Source organism: Apus apus, chromosome 10 (genome assembly GCF_020740795.1).
Source record: "Apus apus isolate bApuApu2 chromosome 10, bApuApu2.pri.cur, whole genome shotgun sequence".
Classification (NCBI taxonomy): domain Eukaryota; kingdom Metazoa; phylum Chordata; class Aves; order Apodiformes; family Apodidae; genus Apus; species Apus apus.
This window is the reverse complement of record NC_067291.1, coordinates 6,186,127-6,210,609: the sequence shown is the minus strand read 5'-3', so window position 1 is coordinate 6,210,609 and position 24,483 is coordinate 6,186,127. Positions and strand designations below refer to the sequence as shown.

Here is a 24,483-nt window from a genome sequence, read left to right as displayed (position 1 = left end):
TGCAGATCCCAACGTTACTGTTTGGTGTATAATGGTATGAAATAAGCTACAAAAATCATTACTTACTGCCCCTGTAGAGGAGTAAGAGCCTGTGCCAGAAGGAAGAGTTGCAGCCCTTTTCCCTTCACACCACTGGCAGTCCCACCAGTGCTGCTAGTACTACTACTACTATTTTTTTATATCTACCAGCAACACTGAATTTGTTTACAGCACTTAGTGTCTGCTGAGAATGCAGGAGTGGCAAGAGCAGGCTTGTGTGTCTCTTGAGTTACATTTTATATGCAGGCTTTATTAAAATGATTGACATCTTCATGGTCCTTGAAAAAGTAATTGAGACAAACTACAGCAGTAATGTTTGTCAGTTTCCCCCAAATAGGAAAGTTAATTATTTTATCTGGTCTTCCTAGTTTCACATTCTGATGTGGTGCTCTGCTAGTACAGAGGCCTGGGGCCTTGTTTTGTGTCCAGGAGTCTAGAAAATTCTGTCCTGTGGTTTCATTGTACATAAATGTAACTCCCAGTGTTTAATGGGCATGGATGGCATGGAGTAAGTGGGGAGAGCAGTTTTTCACGAAGTAAGCTGAAAATTGTCACAAAGCAGAAAAAAATTTCCCTAAAGCCCATAAATGGAGTGTACTCTGTTGCAGTGTTGTATTGACACCATCCCCAACCTCACCCCCCCCAAAAAAAAAAACCCACCATCACTATCAAAACTCCCTGATTATATGGGGGTTTTTTTGACCAATTTGTGTACAGGATGTAAAAGTTGGTCGTCCCCAGTGAATGTGAGGGAAATTAGTGTCTATCAGTGAGGAGTTTGGACTTGGGAGCCTGATCAAGCAAGGACAGAGGTATGACTTCACATTTACTATATTTTATTTGAATTAATAACAAGCACTGCTCTGACACACCCATAACTTTTAACATGTTTTCTGTTTCTCCTGTGTTCAAGTTGCAGAGTGAGAAGGCTGCTGATGGCCTTGCTGCTGTGGTCTGTAGGCAGTAGCTTTTCAGAGTATAACAGTGGCAGTTTCTGGGTGATGAGGCCAATGTACTTTGTACTGCTTTGCATTTGTGGATTTCAAAGCACTTCATTTTGAAGGAATTAAGTGCCACTCTTGCTTTCTAGGCATAAGCCTTGATTTTTAATGCAAGAAGTACAAAGCAACTAGCTCTGACTTCCTAATGATGAATCCATATGTAGTGAATGCACCATACTCCTGTACAAACATATCTACATGGTATTGTGTTAAGGTCAAAATGTGACAAATGGAAACAGAGGAGTGTGTTGGTGTTCTGTTTCAATTCTCTTTTAAGAGAAAAAGAAATTGTTCTAGCATGGGCAACTAGTTCTACGGTAGCAGAAGCTATCAGGGAGGACCCCTCTGAAAGCCTTTCAAGGAACCAGAAAACGGGTCTGAATGTAGATGGTGGAGCTTCCTGGAACTGATCTTCAGATGTAAAACACTGCAGACTGTGGCACCTGCCCAGTGGATCCTGTAGGACTGGTTTTCTGTGCACACATACATCCCTACCTGCCACCGCTTGGAGTCTGGGCTTCAGCAGCAGGGGAGGTGTGTTTCCATCTTGAAGCCTGGTTGGCTTTCCCGTAGGATGCATTGGACAGCCCGAGATGGGCAGAAGGCCTGTGTGCAACACAGGTTGGTAAGCTTTGGTCTTCTACTGGGTTTTCATATAAATTAGGAATAATTTTGCTGTAGGGTCAAGAGGGCTTTTTGTCATGTCATAATAATATCTGTGTGACTGGGCTACTCCTGGTGAACACGGAAAACCAAGGTTTTGGAGCAAAAGCATCTTAAAATAGCCTTTGTTTTTCTTAACGTGAAAGAAAGAATAGCTGGTTAACAACGTTTCCCTTAAAAGAGTCGTTCAGCTCCCGCTTCCCGCGCGCTCCCGCTTCCCGCGCGCTCCCGCTTCCCGCGCGCTCCCGCTTCCCGCGCGCTCCCGCTTCCCGCGCGCTCCCGCTTCCCGCGCGCTCCCGCTTCCCGCCGCGCGAGACGCCGCCGCCAGGGGGCGCGCGACACCACAGAGCGGCGGCCGCGCGGGGCCTGCGGGGCCGGGGGTCGAGCCCAGCGTCGAGTAGTGCCTCAAATGGCGTTCCTTGGTGCCTTAGTAAGACATAACGACTGGAGCGGCGATGGCGGGAGGGCGCGGTGCTGCCGCGAGGTGCGCTACGGAGGCGGCAGACACGTCGGGGCCTTGGTGTGAAGCGGTGAGCAGCCTGCCGGCTGTGAGGTGAGCCCCGGCCCTGCTGCCGGGGCCCCAGGGCCTGCACCTCCTGGGCAGGAGACGCGGAGGCACCTCCGTGTTTCACAGCGCTGAGCACCAGGTAATTGCTCTTCTGTTTGCTAAGGAGAATGACAGAAATGTCGAACTTGAAACGGATTAGCTGTGGTTTAAAGCTGGCATCGTAGTTCGCGAACAAGGAGCATGATTTTAGAGAAGGTGGCGAAGAGGTGGATACTCATAGTGTTAATTCAGTCACCAGAAGGCTTGGCTTGGCCTTCAGTTGCGCAGTGTTCAGGAGCTGCTTGTGCAGCTACAAGGTTGGCCACGTTCACTTTGGTTGTAAAGGACAGTTGGCACTGGCAGAAATGGTCCTTTATCATGTTCCTTCTGCAAAGGGTGTTTGCTTAATTTTTGAAGACTTGCTGCCTCTTTCAGAAGACAGTGGTTGCTTGAAGGCTGCTTTTGTGGTTACAAAACAGCTGTTTTTATTTAGTCGGCCATGAAAAGTAAGGGAAGAGACAGTGGAATAGGAATCTAAAAGTCACTGGGGTGAGTTGCATTTGCTCAGCTTCTGCACAGTGTTTTCTGCCTTTGTCATTTATCCAAGACTCTTGAGTTTTCTTTATGGACTAATAAACTGGCGGGCAAAATGCCCAAAGGAGGCTTTAATGTAATATACCCAGCAAGAGATTATGAACTTTTACAGACTTTTGTAGTCTGCAGTTAATTCATTTTTCTTGTTCTCTTTGCATGAACTGTTATCTCTTCTTAACAAAATTGGAAACAAGCCTCAGGAAAGAACTCAATCTAGAACAGAGTAACTTTCTAAAGAACAGACTATGAATGGTACTGTTAGGGTTTTTTTACTATCTCAGTGTTTCTTTAGAGCCATATCATGCCTGTATGACAATGCAATTTTTATATAGTCTAAATGGTGTAATCTAAATCAGATTATAAAAGAGAAGTATTTTTTTGTTTTGCAAAATTGTTTTTCTTCAGGAGGAGAACACATTTGTGCTATGGGAATGTGTTCTGGAAATTCTTTTGTTTCACAGAAGTAAAGAGGTGCTTTATAAGGTCCTCAGTGAAGAGCTGTGATCATATAGGAGCATTTTAGGGGATTAGTTTGAATGTAATTTCGGCTACCTGGAGCATCACTTAAAAAGCTCATGCTTAGACTTGGATAATTATTAATACGGAGTTAATGAAGTTGTTATTAAAGTCCTTCTCAGCTTTTGAGACTTCACTGTTTTATTATTAACTATTAAGCCCCTTTAAACTAATTTTTTCACTTGTCCTGAGAAAATAGTTATTTGGAGTACAGATGACAATTTTTCTATTAACAAAATAGAAGTTAAAACTTGAATATTCTGGAAATACCTTCATGTAGCCTCATAGCGGTTGAAAAAGTCTACGTGTAATTTCTAAAAATATCTTAGAAATGTCCTTTTTCTGAATAATGTTTTAATCCAAGAAGATAAAGAGTTTCATATATCTTGTAACTAGCTTTCTATCAAACTGTACTTATTTTGGGTGACAAGATCAGGTAGTATTTCTTGCAGAAATCACAGCTGAATAAGAAGAAGCAAAAAATTGACATTCCAGAAATGTTTCTGCTCTTGACAAGAGTGAACAGATATTTTAAGTGTTTAGTGAGGTAATGAAATTCAGGGGTCCATCTGTGCATCATTTTATTCATAGCAAATGTTAAGTTCTAAAAATACTTTGAAAAGGGTGCTGAATTTCTGGTGCAGAGTTACGTAAGGATAAATATAACTATGGATAATAGCATTTGTTTACGGTATGTGTGGAATTCCAGAATCTTTATTCCCCTGTGTTTATGGACAAGATGTTGGCTAAACAGTTTTTTCTCTAGGTTTACTTTGCATTAAGAACAGTCACATTGTGACGAGTAAGTTGACAGAGAGACCCAAAAGGAGGTGTCTTAAGTAGCTTTTTTCATTCTGTATGTCTTGATAAATTATGAACATGTACAAGGTCAGTCTTGCTAGTCAAAATTCTAGTTTGTTGACAAGTTTCCTTACGTGAATCGTTTTGTATGTAAGTAAAAGTAATTAGAAGAAAACAGTAATTCCATTGTAGAGATCCCTTTTGAGAACATTCTGAATAGTATGAGACTTTTAAACTATGTATGTTTGGAAAATAAGTTACTGAGGGAGTCTCATACTCATCATTACGTTTCTGTGGATACTCAACTTGTAGCTAATTATGACTAGTGTGGGAATAACAGTCATACCAATACTGAGTGTCTTTACCAGCCAAAAGAACCAGTAAGATTTCTGTCTTTTAACTTCCTCACTTGCATTCTCTGCCGTGTTGCCATTTAGCCATTTTGGAACCATTTTTGGAACCATCTTTTCCTCTAGTCATTCCCTTGTATCCTTTTTTTCTCTGCGCTTTTTTTGCCTGTGTGGTCTGCTTAATCATACTGTCCTTGGGACTCAAATTGCCACTCAGCAGCTGCATCTGAGTGTATGTCACTGAAACCTCAGGGTTACAAACTGTATAAAAAGCTGCAATGTGGGTTTTAAAATATGTAAAAAAAAATTGTCATTGTTGAGGAGTGATCAGGACCTAAACAAATTCTTTTTCTTTGAAGAAGTTTTTCGGTTGTTCACAGACTAAATGTAATTGTAATATTTAAGAAGGATAACTTGTTAGATGTCGTAATAAGATTGGTTCCTAGAATATTACAAATTCTCTTTTGCAATGTGTTTTCCTTCATGGCAGCCCAAAACTTTAGTGTAGTATTGAGTTTGCTCAGTGGAATCTCCCACCTTTTCTAATATTGGGATCTTCTCCAAACCCAGGAAACAGTGTTGAGAGTAATTCCAATATGTATGGCCTTGGTCTGCTGTATTAATTGCCTTTTTTACTATACTTGGTTGCCATTTGTTATGGGGGAATGGAATAACAATAATTTTGTGGAGTTGTTCCACTCCAGGGTTTATATTTCCAGGCTTATTTACAAACTCCCCAGCACCACCATTCCCAGCTCTTACAATGTCAGCTCCCAGCAATGTGACCTCAGGTCCTCGTAGGGGGACGTGTTCTCTCCTGTGTTTGTGCATCCTGAGATGAAAGCTGCTGGTAGGCTCTGGAGCTGCAGTAGCTTCCTAATTCTTTGCACTCCTCACAACAGCTCTGATCTTTCTCCTGTGTTCTTCCCTGGCTCCTCGTAGTCTTGCTGTAAATAATTATGATAATGATCAATCCATCTTTTATAGAATGGAGATCCACCATCCCAGGGAACCTGCTCCAGTGTTTGAATACCCTTGTAGTAAAAATAAATAATGACTTAAAAAAACCAGAAGGTCATATACTATCTATTGACTAATACATACTGTAAATACTCACTTTACCGTCTTCCATAGCCCTGTTTTGCTAAAACAAAATTATCTTCATTCATCAAAGCTGTTTTCTGCAGTTACAGAAGTTATTCTTACACAGAAATCTGACACCTACAGTGCTGCCTGTGCTGTGCCATTTACTATGGGTCCTTAATACTTGTAATGCCCCCTAAGTCTTGGAAAAAGAATCACAGTGGAAGCTGTCAGGCCAGGGGCCCAGTAATGTAAAATACACACTGCCACTCATAACATCGTATGTTTTGAATCAAAGCATCAAGTCTCTTTTATTTTTATTACGAGCTTAGTCTTTTCAGATGAGATAGAAAAAACAGATTGTGCAGTATATAAAATCTGTTCATACTAATTATACTTCTATCCGTACACTTTAATTTTGCTATTAAAAGGGACTTAGTTAACTAAAATCCTTTGATTTATTGAAATAGCTTGTAATAGATCAGTGTGCTTACAGCTTCCTCCTCGAATTCCAAAAACATGTTGTGCTAATGTAGCTAGTGGAAAGTCCATCATTATACCAGCTGTCTGTGATTTGTAAGGCTAATTAAGCCTATATATAATTCAGCTGATAAGGAACAGAAGAGAGAATGAGGTTAGAAGACAAATATTATGGAATTAGCTGTATCAAAGTTAGTAATTCACAGGCTCCTGGTGTTGTTTTTCCTTTTTCAGTCAAAACCCCAGGACTTTTATTTGATGCTTAGATCTTCATAAATACTTGTGGGTGAGATAACAAGTGCATTAGCTAAATATTAGCTCTATTAAATAAAAGAACCCTTAACATTTAATTTCATTTTTTGGGGAAAATATTTAATGGGAAAAGGGCAGAGTTCCTCTTCAACAATAAAGGGGTTGCACAAAATTACCTTTTAATCAGAATGAAAATGACTGATGTTTCTTAAAATGTGTGTCCTGGGTTGCTTGGTTGGTGTGAATGCCAGCATTTTTGCAGATACAGGAACCTTACAGATCCTTCTATGTTATGAAAAGTAGCTTGAGAGGTGAAAAACAAAATCATTAAGAAGAGGCAATTTACATTCTAGGAATGTTTTTCTAATGCTACATAATTCAAAGGTGGAAAGGACTTTAAACTTTTTAGTTCAGATTTTTATCTGGAGATGACTTTAATGAAGTTGCGTTTGTTACAGCCTTGCTGATGTTTCAGTGTGTTCAGCAAGTGGTGTTACCTATGTGGAGAGCTAACTAAACTGATACCAAATAACTGGGCTGCTGCCTCTCTGTTTTTCTGTGGATGTTGGCCAAGGTAAATTAGAGCTGAAATATTTGAGCACATTGCAAAGGCCTTTGGTCATTGTATGCGAACATCCAGTCTTTGCTGTGTTTTAAGGGTCTTTGCTGCAACTCAGCCATTGATGCAAGTGGCAGCAGGTTTGCTTGCTCTGTTACCAAGTTCCTGTTGTTCCACACCAAGTCATCTACTGGGGACTTTGTGTGTTGTTTCTGCAGCCTTTTCTATCATCTGTAAGAAGTCTAATTGGCAAAGCTAGTGACCAGAGGCATTGGTGTTCCCTGAGGCCATGAGTTAAAAATGTAATTTTTTGGCATAAACTTTTGAGCCATATGAGTGAGACAGTTGAGCTTCTACCTATGTGCCCAAAACACTGTTTGATTTGACTTACATTTTAGGAGAAGTTCCTCTAACTAAAAAGCATGAGGGAACCCAGAGTAATCCATGTCAGGAAGGTAGATTCAAGTTTTTAAAAGTACTATTTGCTTCAACTCTACTGCTGAGGAAAATGGTATTTTCTGGTGTTCTCTGTTACATTCAGAATGGAAATGGTTTTGCAACAGGAATGTGAAATGAGAGAAAATTATGAGAACTAAAAGATCTTGTCAAATATTTGCTCAGCTTTTGAAAAAAACAAGTTTGAGTAGTGTTAAGAGAAATGCAGGCTTAGAAAAGAACAAAACCTTGTATTTTTTCTTAATTATATGGCTAGCCATAATTGACCCATCTCAATTTTAATGAGAGTTTAAAGAACAGAGTCACTTCAGAATTGGTTAGCACATATAAGCTATAGTATTTTTACTTGGATTCTTTTTGTCAGTTTTGCAGTGTGCATTCTGCACTAGTTTCCAGGCAGAACTAGCCAGGCATTTTTCAGGAAATGAACTGGACAAGGTGAAGCATTCGTTAATCTAAAATAGAGGAGAACTTGTTCATTCACAGTTCTCTAGTTCCTAGCATTTATTAAGAACAGATAGGAATATTCCTCTAGACTTTGATTAAAAAAGCAATTTTAATACATTTGGGGGGGAGGGAATAATTTTTTTTTTTAAATGGTGACAGGTTCTTTGAGAGTCCCTGGCAGAAATTTTTCCCTTTGCGGTCTGATAATCAAAGGGAATAGGCTATGGGGCTTATCCAAGTCCTGAATTACATAGGGTAGGCATAGATTTTTGGATAAATTTTGACTGTACAGCAGTGCAACTCCAATGTAAATTTTAGTTTATTTAAAGCTAATTCTCCTTCAGGATAGCACCTGTGGCTTGTAAGCAGTTTCCACAAAGATCTGGGCTAAATGCTAATTCTATATGTATCTATCAACAATCAACTGAAAATACAAAAAATAAGTATGTGTATACATTCACAGCAGAGAACAAAATAACTAGTAATATATTGGAAATAAACAATTACAGAATGCTGTAAAATGTAATTTAAAAATGTATTGCTCCAATGGCTTTATCTGGGAGAGGGAATGGGGGGCTATAATTCTCCTTTAGTTGCATAGATCATATTGGAAAGATTATTGCATTTGTGTGTTTATTTCAGTCCTGTCTTGTGTGAACAATATGCTAGCCTATAAGCTTCTACCTCTATATCAGAAGTAAAAATATCCCTTATCTTTAACAGCAGCAGAACACTTAGAGTAAATGCTTTGCTTAAAAACAAAAAAATCACTAAAACGAGTGCCACCTTAGCTTTCAGGATGCATCTGTGTAGGACACTGGGTGTAGTGACCCAGTGCAGAATTCCTGCAAATGCACTTCTTTGGCAGTGTCCCTAAGTCCTGTGTAAATCCAAGGGATTGCTTTCAAAAAGGTAGCAACCCTCTAGTTGTTGATGCAAGACATTCATGAAGAACTAAAGAAGAGTTGGTAAGTACCAGTAGCCTTCAGAATTCTATGAATGGCTGACTCTGTTAGAATTCCTGTCAGGTAAGAAATACAAGCAGAGTAGCAGACTTTTTTCATTGTTTCTAAATGATTTTGAAGCTTACCAAGTGGCTTTTCCAACCTCAGTAACATTTTGCCCTCATAATGGTTAGAGACTACATTACTAACTTGTCTTGTTACTGCTATTGAGCAGGGGGGTTTCTTTAAAAGTTCAAGTGTATTCTCACTGTAAGACTCTTCAGGTGTGTTCCTGCCTATGCCCCTTTCACATCACATGAAAAGAGTCTTCTGAAAGGCTACAACTCCAAAATGGAGCAAAATGAAAAAAATACGTATTTTCATATCTAAACAATTTGTCATATAAATCCAATTGACCTGTTCTTGTAAACGTACTATGGTATCTCGAGTTACGTAAGCAATATGAGGGCATCATCATGCGTTTCACTGGCCTGAAGGCTAAAACCGGGTTCAAGTCTTCCATGGAAGCAATGAGTACATGTCCAGAACAACAAATATATTTATTTATTGGTTTGTCCTTCTGGAGACATTTAGTTGTCTTTATTTGTGGGAATTAACATGTTAACACATCCAAAAAACTCCCCTACTCGGTTCTGTTGGTGCTACAGCTGACCCCCACATCTTCCTGCCAGCTTCAAGGAGGAAAGTTATGATCAGGTATGTGACAGGTTGACTTTTATAGATTACCTGATAATTCTTGTGCTTATAATTTGTTAATTAACCCCTGTATTGCCTTTGTGGGTTGAGTAGGTTGCTGTAATTTTAAGTAAAAATCACACTAGTGAATGTTTCTATGTGAAGTATGTGCCTGGCACATACCTGTCTTAGATTTTCTTGAACTATATAGTCAGAACATTTTGACATAACTAAAACTAATGAACTAGTAATTAACAATGTACATTTGTACAGAGCTCGATTAGAATTTTTAATTGTCCAATTTGAACAACTTATGCATTGTCCTGTAATAATTTATTACTGAAGTGTTGACTTTCCCAAAGCACTAGTGACTTCATGATGTCTAAATCTCAAAGCAATTTACTGTTTCTAATTTTTTTTAGGTTTCATTGTATTAAACACAGTATTTGCAGAAAGACTAAAATTTTAGCAAATCTTAATATTCTCATTTAAAAAACTGAAAATAATACAGTCCTGAGAGGATAAGTTGTACAGTGATGCATTTGAGGACAGTGTTTGTCATGTAGAAAATTATATTAATGTTTTATATAAACATATGAGAATTCATATATCAATAAAGACAAATATTAGCAGAGAAGCAGGATTTTTAACATCTTTTTCATCAAGATAAAATGTAATTTTGGCAGAAAATTATTTGTGAGATTCCAGGGTGCTGTGTTATACAGCTGCTGAAGCCTCAGTTTTATTGTAAGTGTTTTGTTATCTGTGAAAATAAGACAGAATTTGGTCCTTGATAAGTTTATTTCAGATAACTCTGCAATTGGCAAATATGCCTTATCTTTACTGCTATGCCAGGTTCTTCAGGGACTGCAATGAAATGGTACTGTCCATACTACGTGTCATTTAAGAAGCACTGTAAGGTGTTATCTTTTTTATAGTAGCTGTAAATTATTTGTGGTGATACTCCAACTTTGAGTAGGCCTTGTAGCATCTAAGACATCTGTTTAGAGAACCTGTTTGAAAGGTACCTCTTCTGCAAACTGCTTAAGTGTTTGTCCAACAGCTCTTTTCCTAAAAGGGAGCCTTTCTGAATTATTTAATTCTACAATACAACATAAACTCCTACCAGGGAATTGGAACATTCAGAAAAAAAAGCTAAAATAAGAATCCAGCTAAGTCTCATTCTGGACAATGAAACAACTTCTCTTGGTATCTCAGGTCCCAGTGTTCTTTCAGCTATATCAGTGTGCATTAAATTGTACTGGTTTCACCAAGAGGTAAATCTAGTCCTGTCTATCTCTGGTAGTGCCAGCAGGAGGAATGCTTATTGCTGCAGGGTGAAATAGAGTGCACTGAACAATCTGGCAAGCTGTAAAAAGGCCCTTTGGGAAGAAATGCTTTACCAAGAGGGGGATTAAAAAAAAAGAGTATTAAGAATTGTGCTAAAACACTGGATGAAGAGTAATCCAAGCTGTACTCAAGCTGACCTTGTTAATTTTGCCAGTTCTTGGAGAAAGGAGCACAAAGCCTTAATGACATTTCTCACAAATTCCTTTGTTTGAAGGGCAGCAAGACAATCTGCTTAATTATTTTTGGCAGTTAAGATAAGGCTGTTTTTTAAAAGCTTGTCATAATAACTAATACTTTCTTAAAATAATTGCTTTTTCTATATGCCTCTTTATTTAATGTTTTTTGTATTATTGTATTTGTTATAAGCCCTGTAGGGAATTTTTCTCTGCCACATTGTTTTATATCCTTGGCTTACAATCTGCCTGTTTAGTTTTTGCTAGTTTTTCCTGTACTGATCTGTGTCGACTACCATAATTTAAGAATTATGTGGAAGTTGTGGTTTTATTTTTTAATTATCACCCAGAAAATCTCCATTTTGAGACATCAAAAAAAATGAAAAGCAGAAGTTGTTGATGGAATATAATTCTTCAGTATATTAAATAGTTCTCATCTTGGCACTGCCAAAACCAAAAAGAGGTTCTAACTCTGCCTGTCATCTTTATACCGACCCCAGGCTACTGTGCTGCCAGCACCATTCCCCAGGCAGCAATGGCAGAGGACACTGCTATTAGGTACTGATATTTCACATCCATTTTTTTGTTCCTCAGGCCAACAGTTAGCTGGTTTTGAAATTATACAGGCAGCATTGCTTTAAAAGCCTCCCTGCCACCTGTCATCAACTGTTGGGAATTCAGTCATTTGGGTAAAAGAAATGCAGTATTGGAAGTTGTGGAAAAGATTGTTTTGCTTTTGGGAAAACCACCTTCTAGAAACGTTAATAAGTGTGATCATTGTTTGTAAGAACAGTAAGAGAACCTTCTAAATTCATAAATAATCTAGCATGTCATGTGGACTTGGCCACAATGAAGCATGTGTACTGTCATGTCCTGCTTGTCTGATCTCTTCTTCCAAAGTGTAGATCTACTGAATTTTTGCACCTTCCAACACAGGAGTATTAATTCTGATAAAAATGTGGCTATTTACTTTCTGACCATAAAAACCTGCCTTAAGTGCCACACATCTGTGTTGAATGAATGTCCTGTTTTAAAAGCACTTTGGAGGGGAAAGTTTTGTGTGCAGTTTAAAAGCAAACTCACAACCAGCATTCAGAACATTGTCAAAAATTAAATAATGGATTTTTATACCACTTAAAGTGTACAGCTAAGACTAGCTTGTCCCGAAACAAATGTCAATTCTTAACTTATTCCATACTTAAATTTTTATGCTGAACGGGAAATAATAGGTTTGTGCATCAACAAACCTCTTAAACCTACAATACAATTACAGATACTTAGTACATATGACTAACAATTTTATAAAGGCTTTTTCAAATGTTAATTGTACATTAATCATAAAATAGATAAAATATTTCTGCAGAAGTTACAATCTCTCCCTGAAGACTATTTGTTCAGAAAGTGTAATTAAGATTCTCTCGACTTCTTTTTCATAGTAACTATACATATTTCTGCCAATTTCTATTTTAGAAAGCCCATATAATGCCTAGGAATCTTGCATCTCTCAGGGAAGCATGGAATTTTTTCAGCTATTAATTTATATCAGGGTTGCATTTCAGAAAAAATAGCTTCTGTTCAGATGTATTTGTTTTAAACAATCTTCTGTTGAACCTCAGAAAAAAAAAACCAACACTTTTCTTTCCAGCCAATCTGTTGAAGTCAGAAGAAGTTTCCCTGCAGTGTCTGGAGACAGATGAGCAGTAATGAAAGTTTAACTTAAAAATAAACCTTCCCCACAGGTGAAAAAAAAGAAAAAAGCAAATTGGAGTAGGTAGCATAAGAATTAAAAAAACAAAAAATCTGACAATGGAAATTCAAAAGGTTCTAATTGATAACTGAGATTTTATTCTTTCCAGTCCTTACACAGAGTTCTACTTAGTTGCCCATTTGCCATCCTCAGCAGCAGGTTCAGCCCTACCATTCTGCAAAGGGAAACATGAGGTGTCTGGCTGACTTCCTTCAGAGCAGTGGGGGTTTCAGCCTTTCTCAGTGAGGGCAATTAAAATCTTCTGATGAAGTGTGGATCTTAGATGTTTTGATGATGGGCATTTACATGGTGGAGTTGTCTGATGATATAATTATGCCAAAGCAAGTGGGTTTTTTTCTGATGTGAGTCAGAACAATGCAATATTCTGAACAGAAGTGATTTCCTTAGCTGAGTTTTAAAAATCTGTATCTGTAATATAATGAAAAAATATTTAATTCTTCTCAAATTATAGACAATGTGGAGTTCTAGAAAGAATGGCTGAAGAACCATAGCCCTACTACAAATCTTTTCTTCTAACCTGCCACTGAAAGTGGATTAAGTATTGGTTCAGGTTCTCATCAGGCAGGGAGGTTTGTCCAACCTTGGATGAAGAATAGATAATGCTACAAAGAAAGCTCAGGAAGTGTTTTCTTTCCAAGGTAGGAAGTATCTCATTATGACAGTTACTAATTGAAATAAGTAAAAGTTGGGAAAGAAACAGTTGCATAAAAAAGAACATAAGGGACACACAGAATAAAAACAGGGTCTGAATAACAGTGAAACAGTGGGAATTAGACAAAAACCAGATTCAAATTAGAGAAGAACATGTCCCAAGTAGTTGAGAGCCTGGCCTTGAAGACAGACCTGCAAGACGCCTGCTAGACAGATGAGAGGGCTGGAAAGGAGCACTCCCCACAGCTTACCTTGCTTACAGCCTTGAGCACTGGGGAAACAAAAAAAGTAATTGAGATCACCATAATAATATATTAATGAGCCTTTAGCATACTAAAATTCACACCCATAGGCTAGAGGGATCCCTGCTAACAACAATCCCCCCACTCTTTGAGCAGGCGTAGTGAAGTTCTTGAGTGTTGCCACTTGAAATGGAAGTGAGGGGTTAGTGAACAATTGTGTGTGCCAGTGATAGAATAACATTAGAAATAAAGTTCATTGTCACATTTTTGGTTTTAAAAGTAGCCCTTGTATTTTGGGAAACTGAGCCTGCTTTGTTGGATACCCCCCTGCTCCCTTTTCTGCACAGAACTGTATATTAAAGCAAGGATCTCGATTCTGTGGACTGGCTTGTTGCACACTGGGGGAATGACCCTGCTTTGGGGACAACATCAGGCACTCTAAAAAGATGTTTCAGTCAAGTTACTAATGTTTTATAATTAATATGAGAACTATACACATTCCGAGAAATTGGTAATTCATGTAATCTAAAACAAGAAATGTTTTGGGTTGTTTTTTGGTTTTTTTCATGTTCTCAGTACTATGAGACACTATGTTGAATATCAGTACTGTGACAAATCTTGTCCAATATTTGGCCTTTCACAAGTGCTTTACTTCAGGGTTTTTTTTTTGATCTCTTAAGTATTTCTGCATGGTATGTTTCTTATATAGGCAGCATTATGATGCAAGTCAGTCTTTCTCAAAGTTTGTGTAAGTGTGTTCTGAACATGCAATAGACCATTCTTCCAGAGTAAAGGGTATGAAGAAGAATCAAAGTGCTGCATCAAAGTATTTAGCATTTTTGTGGATAGCATAAAAAAATTACTAAGGGTAATTACATGAGTCTGGACAAATAAGTACTTAGAACCAGAAGTTTCAGCCTCTGCATCAGAACTATTTTGTATCATCCTTTTCATTTCTTTAGCTGTCTCTGTCTTCCCCAGGAAGGTTAAAACTCAGTTAAAAAAATAAGCTGTAGCTGACTTGCAACTGTCATCATTTTATTTAAATAATCTGACAACCTTACTACCAGCACAGATTACATGTAGCAAACTCTTCTAAACAGAGAAGGTTGCACAGGGTACATGGCAGATAAGGTGTCTGCATAAAACATCGCTTGCTCTGCAGTTCAGTGCTGCTCTGCATCTTAATGTCCAAAGGTAGCCAGGACGTTTTTGGATCCTGGAGCATTCCCTGCTTTGATAGATCTAGGATTTTGGCTTACACCTGTGCTTTTTTTTTTCCTTCTCTCTTCCCCTCTGTAGTGCTTTTTTTTCCTCTTAAACTGTGACACACACACACAACCTGAAGCCAAAATGTTGCTCCTAAAATTATGAGAAGAAAGTGCTTTTGTTCAGTTTTTTTTCTTGCTTGTAGGTTCAGATAAAGTAATCTAGATTAAAAGTAGGAGAAACTGCCTAATAAGTTGCACAGGGTAAAATGTAATGGGTGTAAAGTGGTTGTTTTGTGTTAGTACATCCCGTGGGGCAGCATGTGTTTATTTTTAAAATCCCAGGCTAATGATTTCCATTTGATATAATTGTGCTTCAGTTTCATCAAGACTTAAGGCTGTTGACTGTAATGAATGGGAAAACAGTGTGTTTATTGCTAAAGCAGAGCTGTTGATGTTGTAGGGGATTAGAAGTAGAAATATTGAGTAGCATAGAAATAAATAAGGTAAACATAACTAAATATGAGTTAATAAATGCAAATGGAAACCAAGTACTGTTTTTATCTCAGCCTCAGTTTCTGAACTGCTAGCTCTAATGCTCCCTGTAACAAGGAAGTTCTTTGCATTGTTTATATGGCTTGTAAAAACTTGATTGCTTGGAATAATAGAGTGTTTTATGAGGGAAGCTTTTTCCTGCATTTGATCCTAAATACATCCTGTATTTCATCAGCTGTTACAACAAATTCATGCTATACTGGTGTGTGATGCTCAAATAAACAGCAGCAAAGTCTTCTGCTTTCACAATGGACTTGACCAAATTAAAAAGAACAAAAAAATGTTGCAAGAGCCTAATAAAATTTCAGTGTGCTCTGCAAGTATAGATTTCCAGACAATTCTGTCATTTTCCTCACTTGACTTTGCATGTTGTCTCTCTGAAAACCTAATATAGAATACTTATTTTGGGAAGGCTAGAGGTATTTAGGAAGACTAGAGAAATGCAGAGGCTCCTGGGGACTAGGTAAGCAAAAAGGAAAGGAAGGTGAATGTGTTGATGTCACTGGAAGAACATCTGTGCTGGTGGAAAATAGTGGACTGGAGAAGAGGATATGAGTTAAAATAAAAATATTATACCAGTATCTACAGGTTTTTGCTTGCAATCTAGTCCTGCTGTCTCTGGAGCAGGAGGACAAAGTGGTAGGGGCTTGAGTATCATCAGAAGGTTGCTTCTGCTCTAGGTCATTCAGTCTCTGAAGGAGGAGGACGAGTTTAAGATGGACCCATTTCAAAACTGCAAGTACATTGCAGTGGAGTTAGATGTGGGAGGTGGATAATGCTGTCAAGCATGTTTGTGTGCCTTAGAAATCCAAGTTGAAACCCTGTGTTATGAAGGAAGAATTTCTGGTGGCAAATAGACTTTGAAGTATTTGAGAGAGTCTCTGTGTTAGTCTAACCTTAAGTATTGCCAAGGTCAGTGAAGGACTTGCTGTGTCATTGCCAGCTGTAGAAGTTGAAGGTTGAGGGCTGTTCCACCTCTCACAGGCAGGTTTTCCACAGATGTGACAAAATTATGCAACTTTTCTGAGTTCTTTCTTCTTCATACAACTTTTTTGTATGTTATACAGTTTAACCCTGTCACAACAGGCAAAACTTTGTAATGGGTTTTGATACCCACAGCCAGCCGACTTTGCCTTCTGATTTTTTACTGCATTTTATGTAGAAAAATCATGAGGAAATGACCTAATATATTGGAGGGTGATTAACACATTTCAGTAGCAATTTCATATAAAATGTCCCACATCAGTTATCAATTCATCTAAGAACCACAGTTATTTTAATAATCCATAACTTCAACATACTGGAGTTTTTGTGCTTAATTGTCTGATTACTTCAATTACCTAAACTAGAAAAAACTGTTTGTCTGGTCTGGGCCTTAATGAAATTGTTATGAGCAGCTCAGCTGAGTTAACTTACTTAATTACCTACCCTTTGCTTCTGAAAAAAACTGGAATGTCTCAGCCACCAAGCACTAATCTCTGGTTCTCCAAGAAAGGTCTTTTTGCCCTGTGTTTAAATATTTGCAAATGACAACTAAAAAGACTGTGTGCTTTTAATAAGCTACTTTCTAGAAGTGTATCCAGCTAATAAATAGGAGACTTTTTCTTGTCTTTAAATTATTGTATCATACTTTTTGGTTAATTTGGACATTCAGCTTCAGAGTTATTGCTACTTTATTGCCAGGTTCCCTTACCAAACTGTTAGGATGGATAACAAAGCTAGGACTCTATCAACATAAAAGTCTGTATAAAAGGAAAAATCCATAGACTAATTTTTTCCTAGTGTTCTGTTGATTTTGCTTAGCAGTGATTGGAAATCGGTTTGTTTCCTTTTATCTTTTCAGTAATGTATACATGTCTAAGAAGAATAGGTAGTTTTGCACAAGTAGATTTATTTCTGATTCCCTGTCTTTTATCAGAAAATCCACAATCTCAGCAAGATACTTAGGGACTATTGATTTTTTTTTTTCATTCTAAGCACTTTAAATCAGTTACATGTAAATCAAGCAATTTCTTCCAAGTTTTATTTTTTGAATCATAGCAAGTTTTGAGATGCTGTTCTCAGCAAACTAAGTCTGACTTCTGTTACATAAAAAAAAATTAACTGTCATTTTTCTTGCAGTAAAGGAAATAAAAACCTACTTGTAAATGTTTAAAATTATTCTTCAGCCAAGTCACTAAAATCCAGATGTCATTTCTAATGAAATGTTGATATTGTGCACTACTAAAAGTGAACACGTTAAGTTTTATGTGGGACTGTTAGCTACTTAATTTCTACAGTAGAAAATAATAAAATAGACTCTGGCCCTGTAAAGGCCAATCATTTTTAGAGATAGTATGCAGCAGCTAATTCTACATTACTACATTTTTTTACTTTTGACAATGAGATCAGCAAGGAATCTGATCACCTACTACCAGTTAAATATATATACAGAGGTGTTGCACATTTGTAAGTTTTACAGAATAAAAGTAGTATGGTTTAATGTATCAAGCAAACTTCTGTCCAAACCTTCTTGTACAATATTGGATATGTATTTTTCCAAGCTTTAATTTCTTAGACCAAACTCCTGATTAAGAATGGTTTTGCTAGCCTTTGCTAATGCTTGAAGAGAAAATACCAGGTATACAGTTTAGGTGATTTCTGTTTATTTTTGCAGGGTCATTACGTTGTCTGCTAGGCCATGGGTGATCTGGGAAAGAAATCTGTCTGATTTTAAAAATGTCTGAGTTCTAGCTTGCTTTTTGTAAAACCAAAGGACAATATGCTTTTCAGATCCGTACCCAATTTCAACTTTCAAGCAGTCATAAAATGTAGGGCAATTATCTTCATTCCAGTAGTGTGTTTAGCACTCCAGGTCAGGGCAGCCAATCACATGGAGGAAGTAATTCCAAGGTAGGTATATCTGAAGAAGAGAACCAGACTGTTTTCAGTTCAGTTTTCAGTTTAAAGCATGGAAATTGAGATCCTTAATTTTTTATCTGCAAAGCTTTCCTGTTTAAAACCCCTCTGGCTTACATATGGAAGTAGAGTTAGACATACACTTAAATTATGCTATTAAAGGACGCTGGGTTTGTAAAACAAACTAATCTGTGATTATCCTCTGTAAAAACATGAGAAAACAGAACTAAGAATGGGTGTAAAGTGATGTAAAGTTACTACTCCGTCTCCTTTAGGTCTGTTGTTTGGGTAAGGTAACAGACCAACCAATACAATAGTACAAGGTGGTGCAGAAAATACCTGAAAAATGTTTTGGGGATCCACATGTAACTCCAAGTCCTTAGACAAGTCAGAGTCTGTGCATGATCACACGGCGATGGCAGTGTTCTGCAGCCTACAAGTGGAGGTGTGACAGTCCTCTTTATTCATGTTACCTCTTGGAAACAGACTTTGTCTCAGTGTTTGTTTATTACAGGGCTCTTGATGATTGCAAGGTAGATGTTCTTGATTTTAACACACCCTTTGAAAAAACTTTCATAAATAGGCACTTACGTTTCAAGCACAGAAGCAGGGCTTAGGCAAAATCTGCTTACCTTAACAGTATTATGGTTTTATTCTTAACATCTTTGTACACAGAATCAGTGTCCTTTCTGAGCACTTCAGTCATTCACTTCCACAGAAAAATGCAGTAAAAGATGGGACTCAAATGTAAGAAAGCCTTCAGAGAAAGCAAAGAGCTAATTCACATCTTGGGCACTATCTATCTAGACCTGAATTCTCAGGAAAATTGGAGTGAGCAAGATGTGGTCTAAACTCCTGTGGATTCCTACTGGAAGCCAAAATAGTTGTTTTGTGGTAGCCTTAGTTTGCCATGCTGAAAGTGGTGCCCATATTGATTACCCAAGTGGTTACCCCCATGTGGTGTTCACAGCATGTGGATTTGCAGTGCCATATCCTCCTCTGGACTTGTTTGCCAATGTGGACTTCATTTGCATGTGCTAGTTAAAAGTCTTTGGAAAGGAAAGTAAATTGATTTGCACTTAATGCATACAAAAGTATCAACACAGGGAGTTGGTAAATTCACACCCCTGTGTAATGTGTTCTGATTCCTCCAAGCCCTAGGGCCATCTTACTTCTGCAGGAGAGCACCCAGATGAAGGTTTAAATGCATTGATTCTTTATCAAGTTTCTAATTGTTCTGCTTTTGAATATCTAAGCATTTCTGGCAGGCTCAGGAATGGGCTGCTCAGTCATGAAGATTGCACAGGTTCAGTTCGGTTCAGGGTTTTGTTTTGTTTCTTCTTGCCTAGCCTGTTTCACTCTGTGTGGAAGAAAATTGCAACACAGACTCTTCCTTGACTTTGGAAGGTAAACATTAATGTTTCCAGTGTTGAATAGCAAGCAGTTCTACTTGACAAAAAACAACTGGAAGTTAGTTTTACTGTGAACTGGTAGGAACAAAAATTGTGTGATCTCTTACCATGCATCCCTACCCCTCTTCATCTGGCTGTTCCACCTGGACTTTCAGGTGGGCTGGAGCACTCCTGCATTAGAATAAAATCTTGTAGCAAAGCAGCTGTGTCTTCAGTGTAGAGTTTTGTCAGGTGCTTTTTGGATCTGCTTAAAAATATTACTTGCACACGTGCTGGAGCAGTATTTTAGCCATGTTGGGGGGTGGCAGCACTGTTGTCTGCTATCCTAGCCTGCTTTGTGGCACAGACAGATTTAAGTTAAAAGCAGCAACTTTTTTAAATTTTTTTCTTGTCACAGTAAAATAGCTGAATGTTCTATGAAAAATAAGAGGGGACTTAATCTTTTGGTGCTTTCCTATCAAGGCACACTTTCTCAACTACCACCTTCCCAGGACACAAACTATTTCATACAAAAAAAGAGCTCTTAAAAAAAGAGAGGGGACATAATGAACAAAGATTGAAGCCTGGTTCACACGTGATGTTTAGGATATTATTTTCTGAAAAATCTGACAGTATTATGGGTATGTAGATTATACATAATGCTTTGTGAATTAAAAAATTATACTGCCCTAGTCAGTTATGATGCTATGAACATTAACCCTGGAATGGCTTGATTACTGTGCTGCTACCTAGTGAGATGATGTTCTTATTTTTGGGTTCTGTTGGTGTGTTTTTCACAAGTAGGCCTAGATGTTTGCAGACAATAATAGACTACCACTGTGCTTTCCCCTCTGCAGAAATCTGGCTTTTAAATGTGCTTCAGGTGTTGTGGGGTAGCCTTCCCATGCTGGACATCGTTGTCATGAGCAGCAGCTGGGCAGGAAAGTTTTACTAAATAGAGGCTCGTTCTGGTGTTTTTTATATTACTATTAACAAAGATGCTGCAAGCTGAGGCTTGGGTGTAACGGGGGAGTGGGGGTGGAGAAGAAAATAAGGGTTAAAATGACCCTGAGGATGGTGGGTTTTGCATAGCACTACGAGGTAACTCCTCCCTGGAGCTGGCCGCGAACACTCAGCGCAGGGGGCGGGGGCAGCGGCTGCCAGGTGCCCCGCTGCACAAAGCCCAGGTGCGAGCGATTGCTCCTGCGCTGCCCGGGCGCACCGGAGCCAGCCCGGCGCGGGCAGAGGCCGCCGCCTCCCGCACACCGCGGCTCGGCGCTGTCCCGGCGCGGGGGGTGTCCCGGGCGGGGCCGGGCGCCGTCTCGCTGCCGAGTGCTCGCCGCTTTCCCCGCAGGGCCGCCGGCGCTGATCCTCCTGCCGCTGCCTCCGCCCGCCATTGGCCGTAAACAACCCTTCCCCCTTCCCCTCCCTGCCTCTCTCCCTCCCCTCCTCCCTCCACGGGAGAGACGGGAGCCGCGGCGGACCGAGGCTCCGCTTCTGCCCGTGCGTGCGCCCAGCCAGCGGCGCCGGGGACGGGCCGCAGCCGGGGCCGCCCCCGCCGAGGGCGAGCCGACCCCTCCGTCGCTGTGTCTGCAGCGGGGAGAGGAGGCGGTGGCGGCTGCCCCTCTCTCGCCCTCCCTGGCCGTGCCGTGCCCTGCCCGCCGGCTGTTGCCCTCCGGCCGGGGCATCGCGGGGCGCCCCGGGCGGCGCGGGCAGCTCTTCCTCGATGCGCCGCGGCTGCCCGCCGCCCTGCAGCGCCCGCGGCCGGCTGCCCCGCGAAGCGCGGGGGGCAGGAGGAGGCGGTGCAGCCCGGCCGCGCCGTGAGGGGCCCGGCGGAGGATGCCGGTGGGTGGCGGCGGGGCGGTGCGGGCCCCGGGCGGGCCGCGCGCCCTCAGCCCCACCGCCCTGTCCCGCAGCTTGTCCCGCTTGCGCGAGCACCGCGCCCGCTCGCGGGCCATGCTGGCCCTGGGGGTCACGCAGATGGTGCTCGGCTGCCTCATCGTGGCCGTCAGCTTCGCCGCCCTGGCGCTCACCACCTCGGCCCGCGTCCGCCACTCCTGCCCCTTCTGGGCCGGCTTCTCGGTGAGTGCGGGGGCGCGCGGGGAGCGGGGCAGGGGTGGCGCGGGGGCGGCGCAGCCACGCGCCCCCGCAGCCGTTAGCCGGGCCCAGCGGCCGGGGCGCGCGCCGCGGCGCTGCCAGCCCGCGCCTACAGGTGGGAGGCGGCGCCGCGCTCGGGCCTCGACCCCCGAGCGGTCCTGAGGAGCGGGGCGGGCAGGCAGGCAGGCAAGGTGCCTTCCCCGCTCCTCCGCCTGTGGGCGCGGGGCCGGCCGGCTGCGGGGCGGTCAGGTGAGAGAGCCGCGTACGGGTGCGCCGTGTTCTCTACGGTTCTGGAGCTTCCTCCGCCCCGACCTGGCTCTCGGCTCGGCAGCGGTGTGAGGGCGCTTCGTTGCCACCTTGGAGGGATTAGCCAGGGTGGTTTGGCGTTTTCTCGACAGCATCGCCTGAAAGTTGGGGCGCCAGGTTAACCTTTGACGTTGTCTCAGCGGTTGGTGGGGTTCTCGGGCTCCTGTTCCTTCCCTGGCGTCCTCTGTATCTCTTCTGGCTCGGGCGCTGCCTGAGGGTGGACCCTGAGGTAACGGCCGTTTCTCAAGGTCTTGGCGCGCGTTTGTGCTCGGATGCAAATTAAGCAATGATCTGCGTTGTGTTGAAGGCACTAAAATGTGGTGAGCGCAGCAGGAGAAGGTTTTAAGGTACACAGAACACACGGCATCAAAGAGCTCTCTGCTGAGGAGAGTGCAAGTGCACCACGAGGGCTTGAAAGGCCTGCGTCTTTGGGGCACCTGAAGAGAGGCAGTTGGTCCCACGAGACTGAGTATCTGATGGAAAAGCTCGTTTGTTCTGAACGCAAATGTCTAGATTGGGATCCTCCTGACTTTTCTGTGACAATGATGACTTTCCATTGTGCCCTGCTAGTGTAAGTAAAAAAAAAAATCCACAAAACAAAAAAAGTTGGCACTCCTTGTTACTCTGGCGGCCTCAGTCAGTGATGCACTCAGTGCTAATTATCAGTGTTTGCATGTGTGTATGGATACTGTGCACACATGGGTGCATTAGTATAATATGGGCTTATGAAAGTTTCTCTCATAAGCAGTGAGATGGGTCTCGATGGTTATGAAGAATTAGACATTTCTGAGGGTACTAGTAACACGGTCTGTTTTATTGGTGAAGATATGCTCCATTTAATTTAATCTGTTACTGGTTTCAAGTATGTCTTTTCAGCTCTTTTAATGGATCAGAGATTTTTCAGCTTAAAAAGTGTTTGTTAGACACAAGAACTGTTAGGTAAATGATTTAGGTTATTTAGTTCTTAGCATGCTGTAATTTTAAAAATAATAGTTTAATATGCCCTCATCTAGCACAGTACTCAATAACTTTTTGACTTCTCCAGAGCAAAAGAGTAGTTTTGGACTAATTGTTTAAAGGTTTTCTTTATTTCACCAGGACTTGTAGTCTTGAAAAGAAATATCAGTTGACACTAACAGCTTTGATATTGTAATAATACTTCTGTTGAGATTGAACCTCTGCAAGCTAATATGCAACTATTTGTTGTGATGAGGTATGAATTTTAAGTTAAAAGTCTGGCTGTGTGCATATTAATGTGCTCACTTGAAACAACACAGCTTAGGCAGACTTGGTTTCTTATCTTGACAGACCAAGCAGGAATGTTCACAACTGAGTGCGTGTTCCAGTAAGCACAACATTTTCAGTAATACTTTTATTTCCCTGACTCCTGTAATCTTTGTGAAAAGAGACTTTTGGGGATTATCAGTATGCTTTAAGATACGCTCTTTTTCTGATTATGGATTCCTTCTCTCTACATAGAAAAGTATGTTTTCCAGTTAGGCTTCATGACTGATTTGCTCATCGTAGAGAAGAAAGCGATGATTCCAGCTCATGGAGTGAGTTGATAGAAGGTGCAGGCAAAGTACTGCAAGACTGTTGACTTGAAGGTCATACTGTCCTGTGTTACCAGAATGGGGCAGGTATGCATTGTTTCCTAAATTAAGAACTTACTTTTTGAAAACAATTTCCCATTGTTTGTAACTTTTTAGCTGATTGAAAAACAACAATAAAAAACCAAAACCGAGCCTACACAGAAAATTCTCTAATCAAATAGCAAGAAAGGTTCTGATTCAGATCAACTGACTGTACCAGCAAGAGCTTATTTAAAGAAGAAGACACCGTAAATTCCATAAGACTTTGAAGAATTCAGGGCGTTTTTTAGGCATCACTCCATAAATTAAAGCATTTTGCATTATCTTTTATAGCATCGTATTAGGAAAATAAAATATTTTCAAGTATTTTGTAGTAAGATGTTTTAAGGTAATTAAGGAGAGTCAGCCTCACACTGAGCACAAGAGAGCTGGGGCATTAGATGGGCAGGCACTGGTTGATTCTCTGCATAGGCAGGAATCCTTGGCAAGATGTGCAATGCTAGGCAGTCTTTCATTCAGGAGAGCAGCAGCTTCATCTTCAGTCTCTCAGTTGGGTAAAAGTATATGCTTTTTCATCTAACATACATGAACGTTGCATCCTTTGATTCTTTTCAGAACATGAAGAACTGAATATTAGCCTCATTTTGATAATGGAAGAACAGCTCTCAAAATTAGGCCATTCTGATAGATCACTGAAACTTTTCTGAAAATAATAAGCACTAACAAGGTTCTTTGTCTCTCCTGTATGTCCATAGTTGTGTGAATATGAGAAAATATTTCTTCACTCTTTGCCATTTAGAATCCAAAACATACGATAATTTGTA

The 24,483-nt window shown here is 40.5% G+C and overlaps 1 protein-coding gene across 9 annotated transcripts in view; it reads left to right on the top strand.

Annotated features, from left to right (window-relative positions):
• Positions 1–2,322: 2,322 nt before the first annotated feature.
• The window catches only part of ENTREP2 (endosomal transmembrane epsin interactor 2), a 119,111-nt gene continuing 96,950 nt past the window's right edge, over positions 2,323–24,483 (top strand). For 6 of the 9 annotated variants that reach the window (XM_051628199.1, XM_051628198.1, XM_051628197.1 and 3 more), the window contains exon 1: positions 2,323–2,350. The gene's annotated coding sequence lies outside the window, so the exon portion shown is untranslated. Of the gene's footprint in view, positions 2,351–21,659; positions 21,747–24,483 lie in introns of those variants that run through there. The other 3 variants (XM_051628202.1, XM_051628200.1, XM_051628201.1) reach the window with 1 other exon arrangement.